Source organism: Perca fluviatilis, chromosome 21 (assembly GCF_010015445.1).
Source record: "Perca fluviatilis chromosome 21, GENO_Pfluv_1.0, whole genome shotgun sequence".
In the NCBI taxonomy this organism is placed as follows: Eukaryota; Metazoa; Chordata; class Actinopteri; order Perciformes; family Percidae; genus Perca; species Perca fluviatilis.
In genome coordinates this window covers 15,792,841-15,806,708 of record NC_053132.1, presented here as the reverse complement: position 1 = coordinate 15,806,708, position 13,868 = coordinate 15,792,841, and the positions used below count along the sequence as shown (strand labels likewise).

The 13,868-nt window shown below is 39.2% G+C and overlaps 1 long non-coding RNA gene across 4 annotated transcripts in view; it reads right to left on the bottom strand.

Moving 5' to 3' along the window:
* LOC120551718 overlaps nucleotides 1–13,868 on the bottom strand; it is a 41,532-nt gene that overhangs the window by 8,930 nt on the left and 18,734 nt on the right. For all 4 annotated transcript variants that reach the window (XR_005637907.1, XR_005637908.1, XR_005637905.1 and 1 more), the window contains exon 4: nucleotides 6,707–6,854. This is a non-coding gene — a long non-coding RNA (uncharacterized LOC120551718). The remainder of the gene's footprint in view (nucleotides 1–6,706; nucleotides 6,855–13,868) is intronic.

Sequence of the window (13,868 nt, the reverse complement as noted above, 5' to 3'; positions counted from 1 at the left end):
ACTTACCGGTATGTTTTATTTACTAAGAGTTTAACACTCAAACACTTTAATCATTAATGGGCTGTCAAAACAGAAATTAATTATTTCTGTGTATTTGTTTCTTCATGTTTTTGTGCTACTAATTGATTTATGAAGTAATCATTGCAGCATGAGTCGATTATTAGTCAATCATGGATATTTTAAGAAATGCCTTCTCTGCTAATTATTGCACATTTATTGTTTGTTTCAAACTGTAGAAACGATACAATGAATCCTATGTCATAAAAAGGTACTATCCATTCTCTCCCAATCATCTAACCAGCAGGGGAGGGTGTTGTATGCTTATTATGATGCTTCCCAGGATGACCATGATTGAAATCTGCTCAGAGTGAGAGCTCAACATGTGCCTGCCTTATTACCAGCCCAGTCACTCCATTACAGAGTGGCAGAATCATATTACATGCCCTGTCTTGGCATCCTAATAGGGTTTTCACACCAATACTTTTTCAAAAACTGCTGTCTAATCCTACCACTGTCAATAAAAAATCACTCAGCGCACATTAGCAGACACAGTATGCACCTCAGGAGTTGTGGCTGCTGCTTTGAATAAGTGATAATCTTTACAGGGCTTTTCTTTGCTTGACCTGGATATTTCAGGTAAAGTGCGATGCCTGAGAACCATATTATTACAGGGTTCAGTGCTGCAAATATTAAAGAAAGAGTGATCATTTTTAATAGCTTTTTCAGTTACAAACTTTAAAATATGGTCACAGAAAAGAGGCGTGTATGGTCTTCTTTTGATTATTTGTAAAATGCTGTAGACTCATGTTATTCATCATTCATTGAATAAAATCACACTCTCTTCTGTCACTCTCCCCACACACTAGCTCTGCTTCAATCCTTGATTCAGGTGAGACCTCCAGTGAGTGATAAAGCCATCATTTTCCTGTATTTGATATGTAAAAAAAGAAAAGAAAATGCAGCTCCACCACTCGACACCTTCGGCCAACTAAAACTAAAACCTTTGATTTCCCAAAAGGCCTTGCCTTGCTCACACATTTCGAAGTCTTCATCATATACAGTCATTCATCTTCCCTCTCTGGATTACCTAAGTAACACATTCAGTAAATACCATGTGGGATAATTTAGTAATCTTCAAAGAGAGGCTCGAGAATGAAGACTTGTTCATGTCTCAGAACATTTACATATTTTCAGAACATTTACATATTTTCAGAACATTTACATATTTTCTGGGACACGATTCTTCTGAGCACTCTTCTTTTCCATCATTCTCACAACTTTTAGACAGAATGTCTTTCTCCGTGACACATGAGATGTCAGCTAATCATTGTTTCAATTGGAAGGCAACAAGGGTAATAACATAATAATAACGTAATAATAATCTGCAAACGAGAGGCATCCAAATACCCAAAAAAAAACAAAAAAAAACACCTCTGTTTTTTTTTTTAAACTTCAGACTTCCAGTCTCCCTCAGAGTTATCAACCGTATGTTGGTAAATTCAATTGGCTTTAATATTCTCTACCCTATCAGTATTTCCGAGCTTTGTTCAGGTGTACCCTATCAAATTAAATTGCTTCCAACACAATAAATCTGATTAACTGAGCACACAGCCGTATTCAGTGCAGTGCTATGACAGATGATTAAGAGGTGGATGTTTCATGCACACAACATTTAATAAATAATTCAAACTTTTATTATACCCAGATGCTAGGATTGTATTCCAAGAAGAGCTGAGATAAGACGGCGGCTGCTACTGTGACTCTTCAGATTGAGGAGGCTTGCAAGTAAGTGCTTCCTCAAGGGAGTAAAGTGCAACACATAACATGTACTGTATGTTTTGACGTGCAGCTACACTGTTCAGTTTGAAGGCAGGTATAACTTTTACAAGCCAGTGGGTTCCAACATTTTTTGTCAGGTACCCCAACAGCCCTGTCAGATGAACACCTTCATGGACGCTACCTGTCATTTGAATTGATTTTAAACTGGGTGTTATTGAACTATTAATGATATAACCGTGGATATAATAGTAGCTAAATGTTACAAAATGTTTTTGTTACAGCTGAACTGCCAATGTCCTTCTTTTGGCTGCATTCTTACTACTATTACTTTACTTGGAGTGATAACCATTTATCCATTACATTTGGCTAATAATTTCAACTGTTCGTACTACTTTAAGCTAACCTTTCTCTAAATTACTGTTAACTAACCATTTAAACTAATCTAAACGTAATTTAAAAGGAAAGTGCACCCCAAAATCAAAGATGCATATTTTTCCTCTTATCTGTAGTGCTATTTATCAGTGTAGACTGTTTTGGCGTGAGTTTCCCAGTGTTGGAGATATTGGCCATCTAGATGTCTGCCTTTTCTCCAATATAATGGGAGTCGAAGTGGCAAAAAAATACATTTGAAAAACTCAACAACACGCGTCTCTTTCCAGAAATCATGACCAGGTGTTTCAAGATGATCCACAGAACTGTTGCTTTAAAATATTTAAATCCTGTATCCATTCATTTCAGCTATATTTTTCAACTGTTTATACCTTTAGCAATCTATTTAATTTGTCATTTGTTGGACAACTATTTCAACCATTTATCTGCTAACTTACAACTTATCTGCTTGCTTACTAACTAGTTTTTTATACCCTTCAATAACAGCAACATATTCCAGGCTTGGGACCGGGAGGTTGCCGGTTCAATCCCCAGACTGGCAGGATAAAATCTGGGTGGGTAAAGTGAAAGAGCAGCACTTGTCCCTCCCTCATTACCACCACTGAGGTGCCCTTGAGCAAGGCCCTTAACGACAACCGCTCCAGTGGAGCTGCTAAAGAAAACAACAGTCTTCCTTCCCGAGACCAACCAAAAAGTGGTATTTAGGCCAAACAGTTATTTCTGAGGATTTCTGGACACAATACTTGTCATGACTACAAGCGTTTGACTGCCAAACTGGAAACTCTGAACAGATTTGCTATCAGTGCAGCAGAATAATGACCAATAAAATGCTGTCTCGCACATTCGTCAGTTTCAAGAATAAACAGGCTGCAAAAAAACTGGCTGCAATGCCAGTCTGTCTTCTGGGAAAATGAGGCAGCCCTAGCCAGGACGCAAGTTGTGCAGAAGCTGCATCTGTGCCCTGAACCTTATTTCTTATACAACTCCTGCCAGGCAGCTTTACAGCCTCTGGGTGAGGTTAATCACTGCATGGTTTGGGGACAAATTGGTAAGGCAGGAAAGTGCCTCATTTTGTACCATGGGTACTGACCTTTCCATCCAACTTGACGAAGCAGATTATTCGCTAATCAGGGCAATAGTCGGCAGCACAGCAGTGATAGCCATTGATTTATTTCTCAAAAAAAAAGTTATAGGACATCAGGCACACAAACGTCAGGCTTGATATTCTATAACTCCTTTGTACAACAATTAAGACATTTAAGAACATGTGTGTGTGTGTGTGTGTGTCTATGTGCACTCCTTTTGAGCCTTTACCTAACGTCTCTCTCTCACACAGCAATGGCAGTGACGTCTCAACTTTATTACACATGCTCCAGTATCCCAATCAATTGGGAGCAGCTCAAATCAATTAGCTCTGCGGCATTATATACCCAGCGAAACCCTCTGGGATACACTCACTCACAACAGCATTCACTGTATCTGTTGTCCACTCTGGCTAATACTGTGATTCCCGCTTGGCACATACAATTTATTATTCGTTACTCACTCTGCCCAATTGAGGAGTTCCATCCTGAAAATTGAGTAAATGCCTTCTTTTCATTAAATAATAATAATAATAATTGTCACACTCAAAGAGAACAAAAGTGACATTTATCCCCAGGGCACATTTTGTGACTATTTTTGAGTTTAGAATTAAATTAAATTTGTAATTATTAGCTCGTTCTCTGCTTCGTGTTGTTCACATAATCCTCCTGTGCACTTGCACTAGCCATCTGTGACTAGACTGCCAGCAGTGCAGAGGGGGGGGGACATGCTAAAGCAGCTAATGCAGTGACAAGACTTGTACTTGAGGGAATACCATTAGTCCCCAGTTGGTGAGGGAGATGGCCATCTGTGGTTAGAAAGCAAATCTTAAATGTGTCCTGTCCTCTGGCGTTAAGAAACATTTGTGACAAAATTACTTGTGGGCACAATATCCAGAATTATTTTACTTTTGGTTTAATCACATTTAGTTTTTATGAAAACCAAAGCAGAGCAGGGTGATCTCTTTTTATAGACACCACTAATGGAGTTATTGATATACTTAAGCACATTAATCACAAAGGCCCCACAGCAAATACAAAAGCTATAAAGCACAGAATATGGGTGGGGCAGCTATAACGTTCGTCCTTCTGTTCACCCTATATAGGCTGTTGAGTTTAAACCAAGTCTGTTATTACAATGGACTCAATAAAACTTAAACAAGCATTAAAAGTATGTCCTCAAGGAGCTTCAGTAACCTTTTGTTACAATGTTTAATATCCAGTGGCAGTAAATTGGGACGAGTGATCTGCTTACACCAGAATTTGATTAAAATCTTTCTGGTCCTGAGTCTTGTGTTGATGTTACTTCAGCACAATGCATCGTGGTAATTATCAGCAGAAGAGAAGAGTGGCTGATATGTTAAAATGCCCTTGAGAAAAAAAGCTGCATGTACCGTATGCTCATGTGAGTTTATAACAAGACAATATGGCAGCTGAGACGTCGTTAGAGTAAAAAAAGTTCTGTGCAAAACGCTTTTCCAGAGAGTGGTTCTTTGCCATCTGGCTCTTTTGAACTGTAAGGTAATTGTTTCAGAGAAGCAGGTTTGAGCAATCAGGATAAGCAGAAAATGGTTGGCAGTGACCTACAGCACATATTAAAGGTACAACTTATAAATCGCAGTGCAATTCTATGAATTGAATCAGCTGTTCTTTCATAACCCCTTCCATCATCCTGGAGGCGTGAAAGTAAACTTGAGTTTGGTGTTGTGCTGCCTGTTTAAAAGAGATTTTACCTGACACAAAAGGTTACTGCACTGATTTACTTTAAAGGAAAATGTTTGTATATTATTCAGATTGTCGCCCACACACTGATTATAAGATGCTTGCAGCACATCGTTTTGCACTTTCACAGCCATGAGCATATATGCATGGTATGTACTGTATTTTTGGCTATTCTAATAAACATATTTCCAGATGTCAATAGCAGAAATAAAAAATAAAAAATGCATTGTTATCTAAATAGAGAGTCACATTTGGTTGAGCCAACACATGCACAGAAACAGATCGAGAAATATTATAATTGACTGGCAACTATGATACATATACTGTATCTTGGACATTAACACGGACCAGACTGAGCAAGCACTGACTATTTGGTTAGGAAAGATTTCCTCCATTAAGTGGATTTACCCTTTCACTGACTCAGCTCCAGGTTTGGGGCGGAGACGTTCCACCTACCTCTCTATCATCAGTATTCACAATGAGTCTCGTGTCCTGAAATGCACTTGATGAGACTTGCCACGCTCTAATTTACCACAGAGGGGAAACAAGCGGATGAAATTGCTCCTCAAAATATCATTCCCATGACGAATCAATATTCCACCAAAAAGTTGGTTGTTTGATTTTGTTTTTTCTCCAAGGGTGTCCTTTTGAACTATTGCAAACAAAAAGCTAAGATTTTAAAACCTATTTGGTCAAAGATATTGCATAGCTATAAGAGAAGTGGGTTCAGACTGCATATAGAAAATAAGCAAACAATTACTTTGGCCACAGAGGCGTTTGTTCAGTTTACATGGTCTGAATTCAGGAAATGCTGCAGTATGTAACAATATCCAGAGAAGAAGAGTGGGTGCCCGTTTTATTTATTCCATCACTATCTGCAGATAGTGACCTTAAATGAATTGTGAAACATAAACAAACATCATCATCAAGAGGAACAGTTGCACTTGACAGTCTCCTATGAGATTTTCTAATCAGCAGCCATAACTGGGCACGTCAGGCCTCTTTAGTTTTGGGTTTCTCAACATGCAGAAGTGGTGATGTGCATGGAGCAGAAGTAAGAGCAATACAAAAAGTTTGAAATGTGATGTACATTTTTTAAGCCTTTCCAAAAACACAAGTGAAAGGATTAACATAAACTCTAGTCTGGATCAACAGAAGTGCATTTCCAGGATAATTGCCTGTGTGGCTTTTGCGCTGGATGCCTCTCACCTTCCTCTCTCTGTGTGTTCGCTTGTGTTCGCTTCGAAAAACAACAATAAACTCCGAGCTAGCAAGCCACACGCTGAAAATGGCAAGTTTGGAAGAAAATTTGGACCGTGCAACAGGACAGGCCTGCTTGGTTCTTTTGGGAAATGATTGTAAGGATTTACAAGGAATATGTTTATGGCATTTACTATCTAACTGGGACGTTTTGGGACCGATTGGAGAGGATTTCTATGGCTAAGTATACATAGCGACTGGTATGAGCAAATAAAGTTTAACCACAGCCGGGCTCACTGCAATTTTTATAACAATCCTTAGCATGCTAATCTGTGGTAAAGCCCACTACAGAACTATGTATTCACAAATGCATAAAATAAGCCTGCAGCTCAGCACCTTTTGCACACTGATAAATAAATGTTGTTCACAGTGAGAGTTGTATAAAGAGCTGTACAATGAGAGCAAGGGGGAAACAGATTTTGTTTTCTTTTGACTGTGAATATAAAGTAGCAATTATTGGCCTGTGCTCTCACCTTATGTTTCATTGCATCGTGCACAACTCAGCGAGGTAATTCCATTCCTCAGGTTGAGAGTTCTTCACAGCTCAGCAGTGTCAGTAAAATCTGTGACAGTCGAGACGCAGAGTATTCGCTGACTGACTTCTTCCTGTGGTGTCATTACCTGTGATTGGCAAGTGTGTCATCAACATTATGACAAGAACGTCAGATACAAGTCAGTGACTTTCACGCACACACGCTCTCACACAAACACACACACATACACACAAACACACACACAAACACACACAAACACACACAGCAAATACATGACTGAATTTCACCTTTTAGAATGAATCCCATTACCGCTGTTGACACATTGATGTCCCTCAGTGACAGCATAACATGTTAACTGCCTTGTCAGAGCCATGACATTTCTTCTTAAGGTAACTGGGTGGCTAAAGGCACAATCCTACAACTAAAATCTAGCATATATCCCTAAGACAACATGCTTGCCATTTTTTCCGATCAGTAGTTACATAATCCTGAGCAGACCTCCTGCCTGTCTCTGTCTTCGTAAGCTGCTCTAGAGAGCCTCAAGTCTAAAATAGAAAAAATGGAAATGAGGAGATATTGACACCTAAACACTGCTTTGACAGCAGGGATATGTGTTTACATTGAGGTAAACGTAACGTAACTATGGCGCTCTGCATCCTTACCATCATGCTGTTGAAACAGTGTGTGGAGGCAGGTTACATTCATTTTCATTAACAGAGGACAAATTGTGTTTGGGAGGGACTTAATCAGATTGTGTGTTCTGTGGAGGCCTGTGGTTTCTTATACAACCTTGGGGTCCATCAATTGGGGGAATTTTTAGATTTGATTGCTGGATTGATTTGGTTACTTGATGATTTAATCAACAGGTTGACTACAAAAAAATTAGTACGCTTGTCGAGACTGTCCTTGATTTGGGCTGCTAATAAATACAAATCTTTATTAACGTGATAAAAATACTCACTTACATTTGCTCTGCAATCTGCATAAACCTACATGTTTACATACTTCAATCATATACCCATGACTGTTACCTTTTTATAATTCATATTGATTCTTGTATGCACATTTGCAAGCTGTGAGCTTGAGTTTAATAATTGATTAAACTAAGAATCATCCAATATATATAAGGAAGAGGAACTTTAATAAAATGCTCTCACAAGAAAATGCCAATGAATACTGAAAAGCAGAAGCAAACCTTTGAGGATGTTTTATGAGCAGGATAATTGGATTGATTTTTTTTGTACTTGGGGGACTTTAGCTTGTGTCTCTTTTTACTGTACGTGTATGAACAGAACACTCACATATTCCTACACTTGCTAGGACTTGCAATTGTTTTCTGCCTAATCTAAACCTAAAACTAATCTTCTAATATTGTCGATATATGCAGTATAATTGTACATGTGTTTTATGTAAGCAGGGTCAGGGATTTTACTTGCCAGTGAGAGTGAGCATCACATATGCAGCTTCCTTCCTGCATTCAATTCAACTATGTGACAGCTGTGTTCAAAACCGTTCCCTATCACGGAAATAGTGCACTATATAGCCATTTTGTAGTGGCGTTTGAATTCTCTGTGGTAAATGTCATTCACTATATAGTCCACTATAAAATACCCACAATGCACTGCTAATTTGAGTGTGCATACGATGTACCCTACATTTTACTCCCGTAAAACCACAATGCAACGCAGACGTGTTTTCCCAGAGGAGAAGAAGAAGCAGAAGTCACCGCGAAAACTGAAAAGGAAAAATGGAGCGGACTTTCCTTTCTAAACAGTGTAAATGTTAACATGCAACATATATACAACCTTTTACTATTCTCTTGAGTGCTGTGTTTGTTTCAGGGATGTATTAGAAGTATTTTAGTTTCGGTTTGTTTACATGATCCTGTCTCCACAACGGGCGCATCTCCTCCTCTCCAGTCACGCAACAATGTGTTTTTTCAGTGAGTGTCTGAAATCTCGTTTGGCCGTTCCCTGTATAGCTCACTATTTAATAAACACTATATAGGGAATAGTAGATATAATAGAATCAGGATGATGTTTCCATTTTTGGAGCCAAAGTGTGAGCTTACATGTAATCCTATAGTTGGCGTTCATATAAGTATATAACCTTTATTTTATCAGGTAGTCTTATTACGATTAAGATCTCTTTTGAGAGAGAGAGAGAGAGAGAGAGAGAGAGAGAGAGAGAGCTGAGTACAGCAGGGGAAACGTACAAAGTGAGGACACACAGTACAGCAAACAAAGTTCAGTCCCACTTCGATGGAAAGACAAACAGCATCATAAACTAATCGGAAATATCTCTTCAAATCTTTCCAAAAGTTAGTTAAAAGATTTGAATCAGCCAGTGGGATGAGATGTTCTTTGTTATACGCTCCATATATAAAATGATGACTAATACGTACTGAAAAGCAGTCTTTCTAAGTTCAATATTTACCCATGGAGTATCTACAAGTAAAGAACATTTTGCAAGATAGATCTCCGTCCAGTCTTCACAAAAGGTCTGAGGGCATCTGGACACAGAGCCAGACTGTGACATTTTGAAGTCAACTGGATGAAACAATCAGCTAAATAATTCGTGATTTTTCAAGTTCCTTCACCAACACGTTGGTATGATAGAGCCTAGTAAAATAAGAATGGGTCAGACCCAGTCACACCCCAGGAAAAATGAGAGTTGAACTATAATTGGCTACACTGAAAACAGACGATGAGGTCAGACTCTGAGGTCAGTCTGAAACACAAGAAAGGAAATTAATTCACCCCACAACTCGATCAACACTGTCATTTAAGTACTTATAATCAAAGGTCAAATAGGGTCAAACAATCACACAAATGTCTTTATTCATGTCGCGACGACTTTTGGACTTTTTGGACTTTTTTTGGACAGCAATGAGCCTGGCTGTGCGTCAGGAGCACTTACTCTTTTTTTGGTGGGGGCTTCCTCTGTTTTTTCATGTGTGTAAGTTATACAGAGTTATATATTTACTAATATAACATTCATTAACCTGAGTAAGGCCCTTCTGTATTTTTATTATGTACAGACACTGACTTATCTAATCAGTATCTTCATTTTGTGTTTCCCCAGGCGTTCTTGCTGTCTCATTTCAAAAACAGCCATTTCTAAGTTTAACCACAGAGTGCTGATCGCCTGAGGACATTTTCAGATTTTAGCCTGCAGTGAATTTTTGCCTCAGCTGACCTTCGAGAGGTGCTCACATAGCACATATCTCTGTTATTGTTTCAAGGTAAAAATCCCCTGGTTCAGCTAAACGAGGGAAAGGTCATGATTCTTTCCCCAAGGCCTGAAGACAGTTGGTGATTTCTGTCCACTATTCATTTCCCAAACCTTGTCCCAATATGCTGCAGCATGCTAATATCTTAATCGCTACACCGCACAGACCTTGTCACATCCTTGAGAAAAGCTGCTTGGAAAGACAGGGTGAGGACGGGGAAAGATAAGATACCCAGAGGCTAAAAGATAAAAGTCAGAGTCATTTTAAAAGACTTTATTACATTTCGAGGAGCCAGTGGTTATTGAATTATATTGAAAAGTGATTTCCATAATAATTCGCGCACCCATTGACATACATCAGGGAGTCAGAAGATTAGAACTAGCACTAACAATGGTTTCAAAAATGGCATTTCACTGCTGCCTGAGTGCATCACAGGTAAATAAGACTAAGGCCCAACCCCAAAGCCCCCCACCCCGTACTAAGGCTTTAAGCCCTAAACCCTCACAGACTTAACTGCGGTCACCTGGTAAGTGGTTGAGTGCGAGAGGCTGCAAGGGCTCGAAATGGTATAAATAGGAATGGGACAGCACTTTGCAGCAACATATCATGTTACCTTGACGGCACAAAAACATGTTCAGTACAATTGTGGGTCTGTGCTGGCTTTGTGAACATCAGGATATTGGACTAATCGACTGCGCTAATTGATTAGTTGAGTAATTGAGTAGTAACATGCAGTGATTTACTGATGATCCTGAACCTAGGATCACTAGAGGAAGAAGAAGAAAAACATGACTGAGAAGGTAAAAGAAGACAACAGAAGCAAAGTACATTTTCATGTAGCACGTGAATATACAAAGGACACACTCCTTACACAACACTCGGTGCATGGTGTAAACACTGGATAGAAGGTTTCTCCACTCTCCTCCCCACAATTTGAAATCGCTGAACTGGACTGCAGGACACAGATAAGATAAAAAAATACAAATACATGCGGAGACTCTTGCACTTAGCACAGACACGTTAGAGACACGTTTAAGAATGCATGAGCCATTAAAGTAAAACATGTTCTTTTGTACCTCCTGCCTCGAGAAAGGAAACATGTTTTGCTGCGAGGTTACCGCCAGCAACGCTGCTCTGGCCCTGTAGGAGATAACAACTCAAGTGAAACATTGGCTACAGCTGAATTTCAGCTGACACTGGTTTTCTCTCATTCTGCCAAGAAAATGTATTTGTAAGCCGACAGTTGGGTTTCTGTAAGGTGGTAAAGAGAAACACAGGGCGGATATGTCAGCGTACTGAATGATACTGTGAGCAACTGGAACAGAAAAAGGTCCAAAACGACAGGAATGATCAGAGTAGAGAGGAGACAATCAAAAAAATCAATTTCAACACACATGAAGGCTGAACTGTAGCAGTATTAGACACAATCTTAGTTTAGGATGCCTCACTGCAGAGATGGGAAGTAATGAAGTACAAATACTTCGTTACTGTACTTAAGTAGATTTTTCGGATATTTCTACTTTACTATTTTTTTTTTTGTGGCGACTTTTTACTTTTACTCCTTACATTTTAACACGAATATCGGTACTTTCTACTCCTTACATTTTAAAAATTGGCTCGTTACTTTAGTTTTGTACAAGAGGTCGTAATGTCGGAGAATAGCGCGGACACGCGCCTCACACCGTGACGGGCGTGCGCCACACAGAAAAAAAAGTGAGAAAAAAAGAAAGAGAGACTGCTGTCCGGAGGATAATCAGTTGAGATGGTGTGTGTGCGTCCTTGAGAACTGTAAGTCGTATAACTTATGTTGTCAGTTCATTTAAGCCTGTTGTTGTATTGGTCTATAGTTCCTGCACAGTTAAAGTAGGTTAGCTAGTGATTTAGTTGTTTGTGTTCTTCACCTGTTAGCTAGGTTTCACGTTGCTACACGCAACGTCATTCCCAAGCATCAAAAGAGAGAAGTTGTCCGTGTTTTACAGACACACCTGGGGGGGGCGAAGTTTGAAACCAGCATCAGCTTTAAATACGGTCCTAATCTAGTCCTCACTTGCAAGTTTCAAATAATTTCACTGGAGTTACCGTTATTATTTTTCACGTGATCAATACCGAATTCAATCTAATTGGATGGGAATATAATGTAGGCTACGTTGCATGTAACGGACCACTACAAGACGACTCGACAGATTCGGCCGCATTCTGCATTCATTTGCGGCAAATAATTGCAGCTTGATGGTGGTAACGTTAGCACTAGTAGTATGGACGGCGACATGATTGAAAATGAAGAAAACAGAGATCCCAGAGATTAGGCAGACAAGCAGCAAGACATTCCCAATCATCCCTGGCCTTATCTGAGAGAGATGTTTGAGATAGGCTAGGAGGCGTCAAGTATGACTCATGGCCAATGTGCTGTGTAACTCTAAAAGTATGGGGAACTTCTTAATTAATCTATGTTTAGTAATTCATATTGTATCCTTTATTTTCTTTCTATATTTGAGCACACACACATATACATGTAGATTCCTTTAAATGTTAAGGGGACGATTAAAAAAGAGAAACTGGATCTGTGAATTCTCACAGAATCACAATTGAATTCATATCTTGCTACTCAGTCAGAATCTTATTAAGCTGGAGTCCCAGTCTCTGTCACAATAATCATATATGTGATGATTGGCAGACATCCATTTAAAATGTAGACAATGGCATATAAAGAGCCTGGTTTTTATGTCCACTGAAGTTTCTCATCTTGCACTCTAGTAACGTGTGTGGTCCAGGTAGCCTTGCATAAAAGTGGTTGTCATTCGCAAGGCTACTTTTACTTTTATACTTTAAGTACATTTCAAAGCCTGTACTTTGTTACTTTTACTTAAGTAAAGAAGTTAAATCAGTACTTCTACTTTTACCAGAGTATTTTTTAACACAAGTATCTGTACTTCTACTTAAGTACGGGAAGTGAGTACTTTTGCCATCTCTGCCTCACTGTCAGTTGCAGATACAGCCAATAGCCTGGAGACACACTCACCACTCACTATGCAGGTTTGAAGCAGTTTACTCGAATTAGTTCAGTAGTCGACTACCCGAGATGACCCCAAAACGTAAGGTTTCATGGGTATAACAAGATTAATGTTGACATCCCATACCCTGCAGTTACTCATGCAACACAATGAAAATGAAGTGTAAAAAGCAGTCTCAACTGATGCAAATATTCAGCCACTTCTTCATTTGATATTAACTAGTATGAACACTAAGGAGGTAAATAATAAAAGAGTGCAGTTAAATGTTCAGCACTGAAGTGGAATAGGATTTATTTTGACACCAACAGCCTCCAGAGACTCTTCACTACAGGTAAACTGTGTAATAAGAGTTGTTTAGGCTCAAAAGAAAGATTATATACTATCACTTTTAATGTGACGCTGTAGTTTTGCTCTGAGGATTTTTTTTGTAGAACTGACAGTTGGAGATTTGTCCTAGATGAATGCTTCGGTAGTTAATTAAACAAAGGAATCAAGGTTTGCGTCTTCCATAAGATAATTGATCTGTGCATATGTACTGTATGTGCAAGTGTGCATCCACAAACACACACACACACACACACACACACACACACACACACACACACACACACACACACACACACACACACACACACACACACACACACACACAAATGTGCACTCATGCAAAACGCATACATACACACAAGCGTTCCTCTCAGGGGTTTAGCTCCTGTCGACCACTGCTCAACCATGCGCACACAAAACACAGTTTTCTCCAAAGCATAGTGCACATGCATCAACTTGAACACCAAACAGATACAGAGCATATATAGATGTGCACCTGATCTCATGCTCTTCCTGTTCGCCCCTGGTTATAGTAATGAATGAAACATGAAAGCTACAGTATGTCTACTCA